The sequence below is a fragment of the Coptis chinensis genome, chromosome 2, assembly GCF_015680905.1.
Source record: "Coptis chinensis isolate HL-2020 chromosome 2, ASM1568090v1, whole genome shotgun sequence".
In the NCBI taxonomy this organism is placed as follows: Eukaryota; Viridiplantae; Streptophyta; class Magnoliopsida; order Ranunculales; family Ranunculaceae; genus Coptis; species Coptis chinensis.
Genome location: NC_141457.1, coordinates 31,642,146 through 31,659,707, shown reverse-complemented (window position 1 = coordinate 31,659,707; position 17,562 = coordinate 31,642,146).

Here is a 17,562-nt window from a genome sequence, read left to right as displayed (position 1 = left end):
ATCATCAACGATTATCTAGTTCCCGATTTTATGTTAATTATTATTTAAATTATACTTGACTCACTATGTAGGATCTTCAAAGATTATCTATGAACGGGTCCTATCATATTAATTATTCTGAAAAATATATGCAACTATATATGCAGAACTATTATATACAAATATTGTATTGATCACTCATCCAAATTTCTTATAACATGAAAACCCCATGTACTTTCTATTAAAAAAAAAACTCACCATTGATAAAACCCTTCAACTTCATTTTGTTATTTAATAATAGAAGTTTGATTAAAGTTATGTGAGATTGTCTAATAAGAAGAAGTTCATATTGAAGCTACTTAACCTAAGCAACTGGCAAGAGTGGTAAATCAGAACCATTTCTCCCCTCTCCACCCAGACAACAATTTGTCAACGCCTGTTGATAACCGTAAAAATAGTAGAATCCAAAATATTAATGTTAACAACACTAATACGTAATCCTACCGTTCTTACGTTTAAATCAATTATTCTTACTCTCAAAATATAATCATGCAATATAATGAGTAAGGATTCGTTCCACTCTTAACTGTCTAGACTTAAATTGAATTCAACTAATCAAACCCAAAAGGAATAATGGTGAGAGTAATGATTTGATGTGAAATTTCTATACTACCATTCCCAACACAAGAACAATAATAAGAACATGTCATTATGGAATAAGTAATTAACTTTATAAATCTAATAGAACAATAATTTAATACTGAATTTAAGGCAAGAATAAAAACTAATTAATTAATCTAAAACTAGATCTAGAACTAAGGTTTAATGGCTACTTTTCTTCTCCTAACCTAATTTATTTTCTAACCTAACTATCTACCATTAACAAAGAGTCAAACTTTTGTTTTTATACTTTCAGATCCAAAAATCGTGCATGGGCTTGGAGCCATGTTTTGGGCCGGAAAATCGGGCCCAAAACCCAATTCTTTCAGTCCGAAAAGGGCTCTTCAATTGGATTTGGCTCCAACAGACTTTTCATCCAATTTTGCTCCTCTGATTGGGTCAAGGCTTAAACCATTGGAAAGCTCTTTCCGAGCCGGTCGTTTTTAACATAAGGTAGGCCCAATTCGGAGGTCCGAGTCCAAAGATACGACGCCGGAAGTTCTCACGACTTTTGTGTTTTTTTTTCGCGGCCGACTTTTCGACTTTTGACCGGGCTTTACAAAGGCTTTGTTTTCTTGAATCTTGGCCTTTAATCATGGAACTCCTTAGCAACCGACCTTTGCTCCTTTATCTCGCTAAAGTGGCACATTTACGTACATAATGGACTTTGAAGCCCGAAATGCATAAAAACACGAATCGATTAACTCTTAATTATTACTTACATAATTGGTCTAAAAGTATGATGGTTAAGGGGTTAAAACTACAGTTTTGGGCTCTTATCAAACCACCCCAAAACAGCATTTTGCTTGTCCTCAAACAAAGATGAGAAATTAGAATAAGTGACCAAAATGGAGTTCTATCTACTCTCGTTTTTTTGAGTCGCGATTGCATTGACCATATGCAACAAGGCCTTAAACCACTAGGAATTCCCTAGTGGACGAAGTTATAGCCTCGTGAGAGTTTTCCAAATGAAGGTACTCACAAACTTCATCTATACTACAACGACTAAGAAATAAAACTATTGTTTCCTTTATTTATATCTCAATTATCTATATATCATCACACTAGCAATGAATCTGAGAATAATCATGTCGAAACCTAAGCAAATATATGCATAATAATCAATCATCTACTTAATAAACATATATACAATGAGTAATGCTATGAAATGCGATAACAGTCCATTTATGAAACTTTGGAATAGCGTCCTTAAGTAGGTTCTCACATAAAAGTCAAGACAAAAATCACTCGATTTTTCCACTCAAGTTTTGCTACTCCAATTAATGCGGTGGGCATACTTTACCTTACAATCTCAATGACACACAAGGAAGCGAAGTTGATCAAAACATCATCGCCACTTACTATCCCACTAACCTATTCCTAATTGAGCTAGAGGTCTTTATTAGGTGTTTAGGGGATTAGGAGATGGTTTAAGAATGAAGGAAACGGATATTCAAAAAAGACAAGTCCGAGATAATAAGGTCTTCATATTACGTAACTAGAGAAAACCTTGTTCTTTTTGCTTCTACACTTTGTTTCCATCCTTAGCCTTTTTTTTTTGGCTTTTCGACTACTTTTATTCTATTTTTGGAGTTTTTATTTTATTTCTATTTTTCTTTTTTTTTATTTTATTTTGGATGGAAACTTCTTTTCTTTTTTTCTTTTCAAGCAACTAACTAATTTCTGTTTACACGGGTTTTCTCTTCTATTTTCTTCACTCATCCTATTCTCGGACTTATTCTAAAATGGGTAGGTTGATTTTTTTTTTTTTTTTTTAATATTTTGTTTTGTTTTTGTACGAGGGTAAAGGAATTGTGGTTTATGGAAGGGCTAATGAAAGGCTCATTAGGGCTTACTAGCGGAAAATATACTTAAGGTCAGAATTTCTAGCTATATTGATAAAAAAGGGCCTAAATTCTCTCTTAGGACATGGTATAGTGGTCAAGCAAGTGGACGCGTGTGATTTTCTATTCGAATATACTTCTCCCTTGTGTCATTTATCAAATGTTTCACTTCATATAAGGCTTTAGGCTATATTCTTACATGATTTGTAGAATAAGTACTCTAGCCTAGATTTTAGAAACTTACTGCCAAACAATCATAGATACTCATGTAATATATTTATAGATAGATGCAAAGATTATTACCTACATATTAACCTAAGTTTCTAAAAACTATTCTAATGCAAAAGCTATTGAGACTTCTAGATTATTAAGAGCATATAAAAGAAACAATACCAATATTCCTAAGTGTATAGCATAAACTTTTTATTTTTATTTTTATTTTTATTATTTTTAAGACAAATAATACGTAATATACAACCTAATATGTGCTTAACATTTACATCGCATTTCTATACCACCCCAAACAATTTGGGAGAAGGGGTTCATGAAACAATTCAATAGCACAATTAAATTATGTAACTAACTAATTTTTATAATTTTTAACATTTTATAAATAAAAGTGCATAATTTACATCCTAAAAGTGTCTAATTTTTGCAAATGTTTCTATCCCACCCCCAAACAATCGAACGCTTTTGTCCTCAAAGTGTAAAGAGATAAGAAAAGAATTTACCATAGAAACGTGGCAAAATTGGCAATACACCAGAATGTAATATTGTAAAGATGATATGATAATATGAAGCACAATTAAACCGGCGCATTACTAATTAACACAAACTCTACTTGGAGTAAACATGATAGGCTTAGGGTGGCAACATGATTTGAAATGAATACCAAAATCGCCACCCCCAAACAAAATTGGAAAACTCTTTTTAAGTTTGAAATTTTTGTTTGGCCTATACTCCAGAAAGTTGGTATTGTACGAAAACTTGGGTCTTTTAAAGTCAGATTCCCTAGACTTACTAATATATGTTTATGTCTTTATTTTATTTAGTTTTTTTATTCGAGTCCATACCGGGACTTTTTTCGATGAACATCAGATGCTATTTTTTCAAAGACCATGGTATCCGACATTGTAAATTATTTAGCGGTGATGTTATGCCTTATAATTGGTCAAGAAATGAGCGTAAGAAGTTCTTGGCCGAGTTAAATTATACTACTTGGGATGAGCCCTACCTTTTAAGTATTGTGCGGATCAGATTATTCGTCGTTGCATTCCCGGTGGGAATATAATGAATCTATCGTTCGCCATGACAAAGAGTGTGGTGGCCATTTTAGTGGAATGAAAACAGCCGCTAAAGTTCTTCAATGTGGATTTTATTGGCCTACCCTTTTTAAGGATGCCCAAGTGCATTGCAAGGCGTGTATTCGTTGCCAACAACTTGGGCTTAATCACGGCGTAAATATGATGCCATTAAATCTAATCTTGATAGTAGAAATTTTTGACGTTTGGGGCATTGATTTCATGGGTCCCTTCTTGTTTCCCACGGTTTCATTTATATTCTAGTTGCCGTGGACTATGTGTCTAAATGGATAGAGGCCATGGCTTTGCCGTAACAATGACCATAAGACGGTTGTATTTTTATTAAGGAGTATATTTTTAAATGCCGTTTTGGCATTCCTAAAGCCATCATTAGTGATGGTGGAACACATTTTGCAAAGAGTTGTTGCATCCCTAGTGAAAAAGTATGAAGTTACACACAAAGTAGCAACTCCTTATCATCCACAAACTAGCGGACAATTAGAAGTTTCTAATAGGGAAATCAAAAAGATTTTAGAAACAACTGTCAAAATCCCGATAGGAAAGATCGGGTCAAGCGTGCCTATCGGATGCCTTATGGGCGATAGAACTGCTTTCAAAACTCCTATAGGTATGTCTCCCTTTAGACTTGTATTTGGGAAACCTTGTCATTTGCGGTTGAATTAGAGCACCGCGGCTCGTGGGCTATAAAAGCCTTAACTTCAATATTGATGAGGCGGGTGTCAAACGCAAGTTGCAATTGAATAAGCTTGAAGAAATTCAGTAGAGCGATTCATACGATCTCGCGAAAAATTATAAAGCTAACATGAAACGCGTGTCCATGATAAGCAAATCTTTGCGCAAGAAAGAGTTTGTGGTCGGTCAAAAGGTTTTGCTTTACAACTCCCGGCCTACATATTTCCCTGTGGAAACTAAAACCCGTTGGTCCGGTCCTTTTTAAGTTATTGAAGTCACCCCCTTACGGGCAATCACCTTGGCAAATCCCAAGGACAACAAGCATCTTCCAAGTTAATGGTCAACGGTTAAAACATTTTCACGAACTTCTGTCCCCTGATGTAGAGGAAGTCCTTTTACAGGACCCTGTCTTTGAGGATTGACCTTTGTCATTTGGTATACTTTCTTTCACTTCCATATAGTGGTAAGTGCACCATTCAGGTAACCGGGCCCTCCCTATGGAGTGTGTGGCTGTAAGTACCGGATCCTAAGTCCACGTTTCACATAATTCACGTTTTCCACTTTTGCATGTTTTCTCAGTTTTTGAGTCATGTTCCTCTATGGGGTGAATTATGTATTTATTGTTTTTCATTTTTCTTATAATAAACTAATAAAAATATAAAAATATAAAAATAAATATAAAAATAAAAATTCTAAAATCATAGAAATAGCAATCCAACAAGTCTTGGGAATCTACAAATTTTGTGTTGGGGGTGGGCAGTCGGTTTTGCCATCCGGATTGCTCAAACTTTCCATTTGTGTTGCTTAGGCCCATTAGTTGTAGTTCATTTGGGTTGACGTTATCTAAACTTAGATTTCCTTCGTTCGCATAACTTACGTCACACACGCACTTTGAGGCGTTTTTCCACCTTTTTATACGTCACCTATGGTTGGAATTGAGTGTTTTATGGATCATTGGATTGGAAATTCTCTACCGATCATTTCCATAACTCATTCGCCAAAATCGGCCAAGAACGAAGTTTGCAAATTGAATTTGAAATTGCGAAAATATCGAAAAAGTTCGAATTGAATTGGGCTTTGGGCCCAAACCGCGACGACGCGTCGGCGGCGCGTCTCCTTCCTTCCCAAAAACGCACACAGTTGTTTCCTTTTCCAATCCGCCCGGTTACCAAAGTTTAAAACAAACTTAAACACCAAAATAAAAAAAACAAAAAAAACAAAAACACACCTATCTACACCACGCCCATTGTAACCAACAGCCGAGTCCTCTCAAACAAATTTTCCACACCACCGAAAATAGCCACCAATTCAAGCTCCCAACCTGCCACCGTACCCACCATCGCCACCACCAGTGTTTTATGTTGTTTTACATCAAACTCGCCTCCTCCACCGTCTACAAAACCATTGGTTGTTTCAAAAACTTCAATGGCGCTACGACGAAGAATTTTGCCGGAGCACGCGTTTGCGGCCGGCCGCTTCGTGCACCATTTTACGACGCGGAGATGATTAGGAGAAATTGGAATGGACTGTGGTACTCGACTGAGGAGTTCTATCACTATGATTTGGTAGAACAGTTTTATAAGAAGCGAGAATTGGAGAGATAGGATTTTCATTAAGGTAGCAGGAATGAGGAGGGAAGTAACGAGATTGTTGTTGGCTGAGCTATTAGGAATTACGCCTGAAAGCAACCTAGAAATGACCATTCAGGAATCCCAGTATACTGGAGTTCTTGCTTTGATGAAAGATACTATTGTGGAAGGTGAATACAATCCGAGATCTCATTCGTCGGCCGATCCAACCACGAACCAATCAACTAGTCAGAGCTGGATTGGTAGGAACGCCCCGGGAAAGACAAAGTCAGCGATATCGGTCTGCAATGTCTGCACGTTCTATGGATTTTGCAAACGAATACGTATAATTTCTGCATCCTCGATTTAATTTTTAATGTGATTAGAGGAGTGGGAAAGAGCATTGCCTCTTCTCATTATTGATCACTAAGATCATGCTCTCATTTAGAGTCGCCGCAAAATCTGCTCCTATTAAGATCAAATTGCATTCTAATGCAAATATCTATACAGATTGCATCCAAGAGACTTGGCTGTTGTCTGAAGGAAATATGGTTGAGTCGGAGGATGAAAGGGAGGATATGACATGTCTGGATGACGATGCATTAGATAGTTGTAGTTCTAATTTAGAACGCATGCAAGTGTTGCAAACTGGCTTGCGTTGTGTTTATGGTATTTGTGAAGATATTCGAGATAGACAAATTGTAGTTCGAAATAAACAAACGAACCTTCAGACGAGAATTGAAATGCTCGAAAGGGGTCAGGAAGATATCTTGTCTAACATGGAGACTATCCACCAAAGATCACCAAGCCCAAGATTATGCGATACTTTCGGATGAGATGGAAGCACATCGCTTGTTCGAATAGAGATGCTACGACACATGCCACCCGTGGAGGATTCTCGTTTTGACCAAGTCCGAGAGAGGCATGGCGTCGTCGCCGGGCGACGGATGGCTCAAGCCATTCATTCTTCATCCAGGACCAATCTTCATCTCGGGTCCATCTTCATCACATGGCTAGGTGTTCACCATCGGTTTGTGTTATCTGTTATTTCATTGTTTTTATTGTTTTATTAGTTGGATTTTAATTCAGTTTTTAAATTTAAATATTAATGTGTTTGTTTTATGTTGTTTATATTTAAATTTTATTTTTAATATAATTGGTTATTTTCGAATTGTGCGTGTTTTTATCATTAATCCCACCTTCCCGAATTGTTTGGGGCGGGGTGGTAATATTTATACCGAGCATAATTCGTTATATGATCATCTTCTGTAAGGTTGTCTTGGAGTAAAGGTTGAGAATTTGGCCAATATCGGCATATCTATGATTATGTGTGGTGGTAGCATGAAACCTAGGAGAGTTTAGAAGTTACTATTCTAAATCCAGTATAAAAGATACCAGGGTTGTTATAAAATCAAAAATATGGTTTGTTTCCGTTTTCGGGTTTGGAAATTTTCTATTTCGAAATTGCCTTAAACAATTTGGAAACTTGCCGATTTGTTTTGGAAGCTCAGAACCTATTTAAACTCCCTTCATTCTACACTCACAAACCACACTACACCCCACCATCATCCCTCACCTTTCACTCCAAGCTTTTCCTTCTTTTTCCTCTTAAACTTCGCTTCAAAGACTTACGAAGCACTCTGCGTCTCAAGAAGAGAGACTCGCGCCTCTAGAATCATAAATTTTACTCAGAGCGCCTTTCGCTACCAAACACCGTAAAACTAAAACACCCGAAAGCATTTCGGCTTCAAGTTGAGCGAGCGACTTCAAACATCGTAACTCCAAAAACACCGGGCGCTTTTGCACTCCAAGTGGAGCGCGCTACCGCCTCCGTGAACACAAAAATTTCCAATTTTCTGAGGGTTGTTCCAGGATTTTTGGAGCTGTTCAAAAGAGTAGTTGAGATGACATCTCCTATAGTCATACCTGAACAGTCTTTCGAAGACGTGTTGGGAACCGATAGCTATGGAGCATCATTTCGCGAGCGGATCGTAGATTAGGATGCATATTTATCTCACGGTAAGTGATGACGATTCATATTCAAAGACAACTTATCGCTTATTTCTACGACCACGTTAGTTTCTATTGTAATCGGGATGGAGAACAAGAATTCTTCGTCGTAGTCGATGACACCACACTAGAATTCAATAAATATGTGGTAGCTTTAGTTTCGGGATTACCAATACCTGATCCTGTTCACACATGGGGATATATGACCGATAATGCATACCTTTATGATTATACATATTTCCATGAGTATTATGGGGAGGGTATTTCGAGTAATGGACTAGGCGATATAGCATTGCCCTTGGTAGCCGTGGTCCCTAAATGTAGGCACCACCATGTTATCCATCCCGATGAATATTTTGGGGAATGGCGGTTCACTTCGCAAAACAAGATGCTGCTGGTGACATTTTTCCTCTCTTTAGCTAAGGGGCGTCGCCCGATATGACATTCCCCGAAGTTTTAGTCGCTAGTCTTAAGAGAGCCCAAAGCATGAGGCGTAAAGTATCTTCTTATGCCTGTTTTGGTAAGCCGCATCATCGTAGTTGTTTACCTCAGATCTCGCGGCCCAATTCACGATTGGAAAAGGGTTGAAGTCATGAGACCCACCAATTGGGTGGTTCGCTCATTGCAAATTATGACTTGGTAGGGATGGCGGAGTCGCGACCTCATTTAGTCGCCCATTACATCCCATCAAACATAATAACACTTAACAGGCTAGCATTAGTAGATGATAAATGGCGGCAAGCTTGGCAAGTTATAATGGCCTGGCAGGATGCGAAGGAACCTCATCTTTTTTATGAGGAGGAGGATGCTTAAGCGGGAAATAAGGTAAGTTTTTAGTTTCAGTTAGTGTCTGCTTATGTCCCAAGCAATTTAATTCTGTTAACCCCATAACGGGTGGAACTCTTATAGAGTTGCATCAGTTTTCCTTCCTATATTAGTATGTTCTAACCTTGTTTTGCAGATGTTCCAGAATTTCACGCGTTTCCATGGTATTTTTCTACCCTCTTTATTTAAATGCTTTGAGGACAAAGCATGCTTCTTGTTTGGGGGGGGGGCATAAAAACACGTGTAATTAAGGCATCTGTTAGGATATAGATATGTATAATATGCATTTGTTTTCAAGTTAAAAATTTCAAAAATATAAATAAATAAGTTTATGCTATACACTTAGGAATATTGGTATTGTTTTCTTTCTATGCTCTTAACAATCTAAAAGTCTCAATGTAGCTTTTGCATCGTAATAATTGTTAGAAACTTAGGTTAATATGTAGGTAATAATCTTTGCATCTATCTATAAATATATATTACATGAGTATCTATGATTGTTAGCGATAAGTTTTCAAATCTAGGCTAGAGTACTTATTCTACAAATCCTGTGAGAATATAGCCTAAAAAGCCTTATATATATAAGCAAAACATTTGAGAAATGACACAAGGGAAAAGTAAAATCTGGATAGAGAAATCACACGTCCACTTGCTTGATCACCATGTCATATCCTAAGCGAGAATTTAGGCCCTCTTTGGATCGATATAGCCAGAAATTCAAACCTATGAATTATTTTCCGCTAGTCGCTCCTCTGAGCCTTTCTTTTGCCTTCCATAAACCACAATTCCTTTACCCTGTCACAAAAAAAACAAAACAAAAAAAAAAAATCAACTTACCCAATCTAGAATAAGTCTGAGAATAGAATGAGTGAAGAAAGAAGAAGAGAAAAACCTGTGTAAACAAAAATTAGTTAGTTGCTTCAGAAAAAGAAAAGAGGTTTCCATCCAAGGAAAAAAAAAAAAAAATAGAAATAAATAAAACTCCAAAAATAGAATAAAAAGGGAGTCAAAAGCCAAAGAAAAGAAAAAAGAAAAATATGGCTAAGGATGAAAACAAAGTATAGAAGCAAAAGAAAATAACAAGGTTTTCTAAGTTACATAATATGAAGACTCTATTATCTCGGACTTGTCCTTTTGAATATCCATTTCCTTCCTTTTTAAACCATCTCCTAATCCCCGCAACACCTAATAAAGACCTCTAGCTCAATTAGGAATAGGTTAGTGTGATAGTAAATGGCAGATGTGTTTGATCGACTCCGGCTTTCTTGTTTGTCATTGAGATTGTAAGGTAAAGTGTGCCCACTGCACACCGGAGTAGCGAAACTTGAGCAGAAAAATCTGAGTGGTTTTGTCTTGACATTTATGTGAGGACCTACTTAAGGACGCTATTCCGAGTTTTCATAAACGAACCTACTAGGCATTTCATAGTATTACTCATAGTATATATATTTGTATCATATATGATTGATTATTAAGCATATATTAGCTTAGGTTTTTGACTTGGTTATTCTTATTCATTTTCTAGTGAGAAAAATAGATAGTTGAGACATGAATGAGGAAACAATAGTTTTATTTCTTAGTCGTTGTAGTATAGATGAAGTTTGTGAGTACCTTCACTGGAAAACTCCCACGAGGCTATAACTCGTCCACTAGGGAATTCCTAGTGGTTTAAGGCCTTGTTGCATATGGTCAATGTAATCAGCGACTCAAATAAACGAGTAGTTAGAACTCCATTTTTGGTCACTTATTCCAATTTCTCATATTTGCTTGAGGACAAGCAAAATGCTGTTTGGGGGTGGTTTGATAAGAGCCCAAAACTGTAGTTTTAACCCATAATGATCATACTTTTAGACCAATTATGTGAGTAATAATTAAGAGTTAATACTGATTACATGTTTTTATGCGTTTCAGGCTTCAAAGTCAATTATGTGTAGAAATGTGCCACTTTGATGAGATAAAGGAGCAATGGTTGGTTGCTAAGGAGTTCTGTGATTAAAGGCCAAGATTCAAGAAGACAAAGCTTTTCTAAAGCCCGGTCAAAGCTGAAAAGTCAAAGTCAACGCGGGCAGAAACAGCACACAAAGTCAGCAGAACTTCCGAAGGCCGTATCTTTGGACTCAGACCTTGGAATTGGGTCTACCTTATGTCAAAACGACTGGCTCGGAAAGAGCTTTCCAATGGTCCAAGCCTTGGCGCAATCAGAGGAGAAAAAGTGGATGAAAAGTCTGTCGAAGCTAACTACAGCTGAAGATGCTTTTTTGGACTGAAAGTATTGGGGTTTGGGCCTGATTCTCTGGCCCAAAACATGGCTCCAAGCCCATGCACGATTTTTGGATCTGAGTATATAAAAACAAAAGCTTAGCTCTTTGTTAATGGTAGCTAGTTAGACCTAAAACTATAGATAATTCTAGATCTAGTTTTCATTAATTAAATTAAGTTTAGTTTAAATTCAATTCTTGTTTTAGATTAAACTCTTAGAATCATTGTTCTTCATTAGTTTGATAAATAAAATAGTTAGTTTGTCAATTTCGATTTTTGCCATTTACAATTGTTTAGATCTAAATTCATTTATTACTTGTTATTCATTTCCTAGTTATTACCTAAGATTTCAATTATTGTTTAGATAAATTTCATAAAGATAGAATTTTTATATGATGTCTAGTTATAATTAAATGGGAAATGATAGTGGTATGAATCAAGGCTAAACCTCCATTAGAGGGGTTGAAGAAGCCTTGATGACGCTTGATCTTTGTTAAACTTAGGAATCGTCATGATAATTATTCCACTCTAGAAACGATTAATTCACCATGAGAATGGGTTTAATCGCTCACATGTTAGTTATGAATTGGTAGAAGTGTCATGTATAATTAGGGATTATAATTACTAATTTGATATGCAAAGCATTCAATTTGGATCACGACGAGTCTTTGTTAGTAGGATTAAGTTGAGTTAAGGTGGATTCAATTCCCTTTAATTCTTTATCTAGATTTAAACCCTTAGCATTCTCTCATTTCGTTATTCGTAACTTGTTAATTATTTTCCCCTCGTAGCATAGAATTTCCTTCGTAAATCTCTCACTAGACTTAAGACCGATTAATTAGACTAGAAATCATTCCATGCTAAAGAACTAGGAGTGGAACGAATTTGTTACTCTACTCTATTTCGATAGAATTGAGAGTAGAAAACTTGATAAATTAAGCACATATTTAAGTTTTAATTTACTTACGTTTTGAGTTTTATCGTTCATTTCGTAGGTAAACTATCATTTTTATACTTATCAAATGGCGCCGCTGCCATCTTAGTTACCTTTAGCATTGGTTTCATAATATAATTAGTCATTTTTAAGTCCCATTTCACCCACCCACCCTTGTTCGATTCTAACTGTGGTTGTCTTTTTCAGCATTAAACTTCCTCGAACAAAAAAAAATTTTTTGCACGGAGCGCACATGTGCCCCAAAGGCTACCGCTTTAAAGTTATTGAAAATTCGAAGCGACCCGCTTCAAACCGAGGGCGACCCGTGCTCAAACACTGTAACATGAAGTTTACATCGAAGGCATTCGCTGCCAAAAAGGAGCGGCCGGCTCCCGAAATGAATTTTGCGGATTTTCCATAGGTTTGTTTGAACCGATTTTTAAGTTTTTCAATGTTCTAACTTGTTATATAAAGCTCTACCATGTCACTAAATATATGAAGCATACACATTTGGAAGGTACGGGGAGCATTACAAAGGCCAAAAAAAGGCATTCGTTTATAGGCATACATTCCAAAGGGACATGTGAAGGTAGTCTTTTCTTGGTCATCAATATCAATAATAATCTGAAAATAGCACGAGTAGCCATCGAGGAAAACAATAAAAGCATGACCAAATTTAGGGCGTTCGAAAGCATCGATCTATAAAAGGTAAAGGAAAGTGATCCTTTCGTGTCATAGCATTTAAACGTCTGTAATCAATACAGATTCTCCATTTCATAGGACCTTGTGTGACAATATAGATGCGATGATTTTTCTATCTATCCATGCGATGATAGAAAAAGTATCATCGCATCTATGTTGTCACACAACATATTACCTTAGGTTCTTACTAAACTTTAACCAGCCAAGCATATACAACCATCTTATTAAAGATATATCATTAACCAACATATTACCATAATTATATTAATTAAGGCTTTCTTTGTGTGTCACTAAAATTCACGTCATATCTATGTCTTACCTAGTTTCCCTGGCTACCACAATCGCTTCCAGCGAACATGTACATCCACATGCCTCCCCTTACATAATGAACCACTCTGTGCGTAACTACCCTGAGCGGGATGCCGCACACCAGGTAACCCTCACATGGAAGCCATTATGCAAATACTGCCACTATTCGGCATAAAATATCGCGTGTCTCGTTCTATTTTGCAAACGGAATAATCAAGCCACTATTCGGCTACGCCAGAAGGGCCATTCAGATTCACTGAAACGCCAGAAGGGCCAATCACATTACTTACGCCCGAAGGGCATTCAGATTCACTGAAAAATCATCCATGAAAACTTCCATAAAGCGCTCTACCATGTCACTAAATATATGAAACATACAACATTTGGAAGGTACGGGGAGCATTACAAAGGCCAAAAGGCATTCGTTTATAGGCATACGTTCCAAAGGGACATGTGAAGGTAGTCTTTTCTTGGTCATCAATATCAATAATAATCTGAAAATAGCCTAAGTAGCCATCGAGGAAAACAATAAAAGCATGACCGACTAGGCATTCGAGCATCGATCTATAAAAGGTAAAGGAAAATGATCTTTTCGTGTCATAGCATTTAAACGTCGTGAATCAATCTGATTCTCCATTTCATAGGACCTTGTGTGACAACATAGTCACCCTTTCAATTACGATACCATGGTAACTCCCGATTTCTTAGGAACTACATGAATGGGGCTTACCCATTCGCTATCAGAGATTGGGTATATGATACCCACATCGAGTAATCGTAAGACTTCTTCCCTAACCACCTCTTTCATGGCAGGGTTCAAACGACGCTGAGGTTCGCGAGAAGTCTTCAAGTTATCCTCCAAATGGATGCGATGAATGCAAACATTAGGGTCAATTCCCTTAATGTCGGCTAGGGACCAACCAATCGTAGACCAATGTTCCCTAATCACCCTGATTAGACGTGTCTCTTCATCCTTAGTTAACTGAGAAGATATAATTACCGGATGACTATCATCCAGATCAAGTTGAATATATTTTAACTCCGGGGGAAGAGGTTTAAGCACCGGGGTGGAAGGAAAGTCAATAGATATTTCGTCAGGGTCCTCATCTTGCGTAATGAATACTTGCTTAGGTAGCAAATCTTCATACTCAGTATATGGAGCAACCGAAGGGTCTACAATTGGTGTGGACTCAAGGATGGTGTTGACTTCCTCTAAGTAGGAGTCATTTACAAAATCTGAAGTTCCAAAAGAAAGGAATTTATACATATGGTTTTTGGGAAACGTGTTGTTAAAATAATCTTGAGCTAAGCTCTCAATCATGCTAACCTCCCCATCTATAGGCGATTCGTAATCTGTTTCATCATTTTAAAACATTTACCTCAACGTAAAGATGGCCAAAAGATAAGGATATCTTACTATCGCGAAGAATTTATAAAGCGCATTGGCGGTTGCCAAGAAGGGACCTTCTAAGATGATCGGTGACAGAGTCGTTAGCGACTTACGTATCGAGGATAACAAAATATGCGAGAATAGTAGAAATCCACGAACCTTAACAAGCACGTTTTCCACTACACCCTTAGGATACTTTATAGACACAATGCGCTAAGCTGCAACGCCATTTTTGTAGGTTGCATTTCTTGTAGACCTATTTGTTTATACAAATAAAATGGGAGTAAGTTAACACTTTCGCCCCCAAGTCTAATAAAGCGGTCGTCATGTGGGATTCTCCTAAGGTGCATTTTACAAGAGGACAACCGGGGTCCTTGTACTTAACAATTCCATTATTTTTAGGATAAAGTTGGGAACCTGTTGAGGTTAGAAAGCGTCTTTAGGTATGTTGGTCTTACGCCTAGTAGTGCACAACTCTTTAAGAAACTTAGCGTGGTTAGGTAGCTTTTTAATAGCCGAGAAAAGGAAGGTTTATCGTTAGATTTTTGAAAACGCGTTCCTAATCTCCTCAAGTTTGTATCCACGGTTAGCATGGCTAATTTCGAGGAGCGGTGGTTTCGCTCTATATTTAGCGTATGGCTCGACTTGATGTGTAACCTTGGCTTTCTGTTTCTTAGGTTGTGTTTTAACTGGTACCTCTACAGTGGTAGGCTCTTCAGTATCTATTTCGGTATCTAGTTCGATAACCGGTGTAGGGAGTACTGATGGGGTAACTATAGACATAGTTACTTTGTTATCAACCACTCTTCCAGAACGGAGAGTGGTGATGGCATTTAGGTCACCTACGATTGTAGTTTCCATACTAGTATTACCATTTACCTCAAAAGCTGTGTTTGCTGTTTTAGGATTTGGTATCGCTTGTCCTGGAAACACGCCTTTTGGTTGGGTTTTCTCTTGGGCTAATTGTTGTATGCCCTGATTTATGGATTGTAAGATCTGTTGGTTTGATTGAGTCATTGTTTGGAAAAGTTGTTGGGTAACCTGTATAAAGGCGTCGATACGATCCGGTTGTGTAGGTGTAGTAGTCACAGGTGGTGCGACTGGAACTATCTCACGTTGATTATTTATGGGCGGGGTGGGTGTGATAGTTATTATTGTTAACCAGAACGATACCTCTATTGGTATTATAACTATTATAATTACCCTGACCTTGTGCTTGACCTTTGCGTGGTTTTGCGCTTTGGTTGTTATAATTATTATAATTCACCTGACCTTGTCCTTGTCTAGGTGGAGCTTGGTTATAGTTGTTTGCTTGCCTAACATTTTGGTTATTAAACCCTGGAGGTGTAACTTGTTGATTGTTTCGCCAACTAAAGTTGGGATGTTGTCTCCATGGGGCATTAGGAATAGGATAGCTATTAATGGAGCAAACATTATCTTGCTCTAATTGTTGTTGTTCATAGGCGAGAGGACAATAGGAGTCAGGGTGCTCGGGACTCAAAACGAAATTACATGGGTTGGAGTTGACATTCATGACGGAGATAGGCTTTTGTTGAACAAAAATAGCGTCTACCTTTTTAGTTAGAGATTCGATTAAATTTTTAAGTTTCGGATCGGGTTTCATCTCAAACATAGGGCCTTAACCGTTGAAGAAGAACTAGCGAGGCGGGGATATCATCACTACCCAAATTATTATTGTGTTTAGTTTGATCTTCTAAAATTTGTAAGCCTCTCGGGCTCCTTTACTTAGGAAACTACCCCATTCATTATGTCAAGGACTTCTTTATGGTGGTGTAGAAGTCCTTTGAAAAATGCTGCGAACTAACGTGTCTTTTGCTAGGTTATGGTGTGGACACTCTATAAGCGGATCGGTGAAAACGATTCCAAGCCTCGAGAAAATGATTCATGAGGATTCCGTCGAAAAAATGAATCTTGGAAAGCATATCATCCGTCTTTAGGGGTGGGTAAAATGTTCCATAAACAATTTGAACAAGTTTAGCCCACGAGTCCTGAAAGTTAAAGCTTTGGGCGATTAACCAAGACGCCTTTATCCGCTAAGGTGAAGGGAAATACCCTCGGTTTAATTTGTTCAACACCAACCGTAGGATGATGGAATGTTGTAAGGACTTGTTCAATCCTACGCATGTGTTGATAAGGTTTTTCATGGTCTAAACCATGGAAAACGGGTAACAAATTAAATATGTTTGGGGGAATTCGAAAATCCCCCACTGGGTCTGCTATAACGATGCAAGATTTAGGGCTATCGCTCAAGGCTTTGTAAAAGTCGGAGAGAGGAGTCTCTCTTTCTTCAGCCATTATGTCAGGTGTGGTGGGTGGGATAGTAGCTAGAGGTGTAGTGATTGGTATACTCGATAGATTTGTTTTTTGACGTTGATGGTTAATTACGTTCGGTGTTTTTCTCCGACCAGACCTTAATCTCATGCAAGTCTAAGTCTAAACACGACAACACTCCAAACAATCTTGATATATTAGTATAAACCTCTAACTGAAGATGCGAGGTTTGGAAGAAAGGAATACCGACAAGGCCCTTACTTTTGCTTATGAATAGCGTCTTGTTTACGCGTGTTGATTGTATATAACAAGTTAGAACACCGAAAAACTTAAAAATTGAAGTTGAAACAAAACTGTGGAAATCCGGCAAAATTCAAATTTCGGGAGCTGGGGTGCACTCCTTTGGCGCAGTGCGCTCGGTGTAAACTTCACGTGATGTTTGTTTTTGGAGCGTCGGTTTCGGTTAGTGTCAGGATTCGGCTTCCTTTAACTTTAGCGCGGTATCCTTTGGGCGCGTAGGTGCGCCCGTCGGCAATTTTTTTTATTTTATTTTGTTTGAAGAAGTTTAATGCTGAAAAAGACAACCACAGTTAGAATCGAACAAGGGTGGGTGGGTGAAATGGGACTTAAAAATGACTAATTATACTATGAAACCAATGCTAAAGGTAACTAAGATGGCAGCGGCACCATTTGATAAGTATAAAAATGATAGTTTACCTACGAAATCAACGATGAAACTCAAAACGAGAGTTGAAATGCTCGAAAGGGGTCAGGAAGATATCTTGTCTAACATGGA